General features: G+C 45.6%; 1 non-coding gene across 1 annotated transcript; it reads right to left on the bottom strand.

Annotated features, from left to right (window-relative positions):
- Positions 1 to 1,379: 1,379 nt before the first annotated feature.
- Positions 1,380 to 1,517, bottom strand: LOC119925059. Its single transcript, XR_005449731.1, has one exon. It is a non-coding gene; the product is annotated as a small nucleolar RNA SNORA7 (small nucleolar RNA).
- Positions 1,518 to 1,824: the final 307 nt, after the last annotated feature.

Genomic DNA, 1,824 nt, shown 5'->3' with positions numbered 1-1,824 from the left:
TGGCACATAGTAAGTGCTTAACAAGTACCACAATTATTACTATTATTATGGGAATTAAGATTGTGAGTCCCATGTGGAACACAATTAATCAATCAGATTGGACTGCATATTAGCTTGTATCTACCCCAGAACTTAGAACAGTGCCTGGCACATAGTAAGTGCTTAAATACCACAAAATACCATACTAAATACCATTTTTAAAGAAAGTATTTCCATGGAGACACCTAACCAGTGGATATCCACGGGGTTCAGGCTTTTCAGTTTCCAAACACAAAAAAGCAGCTGACAAACCAGACCTACGCATCGGAATGGAGTCTCCCAGCCCACAGACGGTAGTAATTCAGTCAGCTTCTGCAGCCGACTGGGAATGGGGTTCAGGTTCCGTTTTAGAAGTGGGGGTCACTAAAACTCCATCTACACCACTGCAAAGCCAGTTCTCCCGATCTCCTTCTCAACCAGCTGGAAGAGGAGCCTTTCATTCCAGGAAGGAGATAGAAATGAGGAACGTTGCAAGCCCTGGGTACTTGGAGAGAGCCACGAGGCAGCTGCCACAAAAACATCAGCCTGCTCCAAACCTACCCATCCTCCTCTCCTCTCTCCATCACCTATTCACTTGCCGTGTCCCTCTTAACCACACTCCTCCAGGAGGACTTCCCAGACTGAGCCCCCTCCTTCCTCTCCCCCTCCTCCCCCCTCCACCCCCCTGATCTTACCCCTTCCCTTCCCCATAGCACCTGTATATATGTATATATGTTTGTATATATTTATTACTCTATTTATTTTACCTGTACATATCTATTCTATTTATTTTATTTTGTTAATATGTTTGGTTTTGTGCTCTGTCTCCCCCTTCTAGACTGTGAACCCACTGTTGGGTAGGGACTGTTTCTATATGTTGCCAACTTGTACTTCCCAAGCGCTTAGTACAGTGCTCTGCACACAGTAAGAGCTCAATAAATATGATTGATGATGATGATGATGTTGATAATCCCCCAACCCCACAGTACTTTCATACATATCCTCACAATCTGCCACTTCCCCTATCTGTAATTTACTTTCATGCCTGCCCACCTAGACTGTAAAGTCCTTGTGAGAACAAACCATGTCCACCAACTCTACTATAGTGTACTCTCCCCTGGGGCTATTTTAGTGCCCTGGACACAATATTGTCTTGTCTTATGGCGTCAAATGGTCTCTGACCCTTAATGACTCAATGGACACATCTCTCCCAGAAAGCCCCACTTCCAACTGCGATTGTTCTGGTAATGGATCCATACGGTTTTCTTGGTCAAAATACGGAAGTGGTTTACCATTGCCTTCTTTCGCGCGGCAAACATGAGACTCCACCCTCGACTCTCTCCCATCACAGGTGAGTTTTGACCTGTAGCAAATCGCCTTCCACTCGCTAGTCACTGGCCAAGCTAGGAATGGAATGGGTAGGCCTCTGCTTGACTCTCCCTCCTGTAGCCAAGACCAGTAGAGTACTGGAAACTCTCCAGACGCCATCCTGAGAGGAGGGACGCAGTAGGCGAACAGTAAATACCACTGATTGACTCATTGGAGCATTGATTGATTGATTGTGATTCAGAAAGGAGCAGCTCTTCATGGGCAGAAGCTTTAAGAGGGTCATGAGGCAAAAAGTGAAACAGGACTAATGACAATAATAACTAATAACTAATAACAATAATAATGACGGTACTTACTCTGTTCCTAGCACTGTCACAGTCTAAGAGGGAGTAAGATTTAACTTGACCCGGCTGACGTCCTGACCAAAGGGGACAAGCTGGGCCGGTCCATCCCACTCAGATAACCATCCCATCCTCC

This window comes from Tachyglossus aculeatus, chromosome 2 (assembly GCF_015852505.1).
Source record: "Tachyglossus aculeatus isolate mTacAcu1 chromosome 2, mTacAcu1.pri, whole genome shotgun sequence".
Taxonomy (NCBI): domain Eukaryota; kingdom Metazoa; phylum Chordata; class Mammalia; order Monotremata; family Tachyglossidae; genus Tachyglossus; species Tachyglossus aculeatus.
Note: the sequence above shows the minus strand (reverse complement) of the source record. Positions and strands in the feature narration are given on the sequence as shown.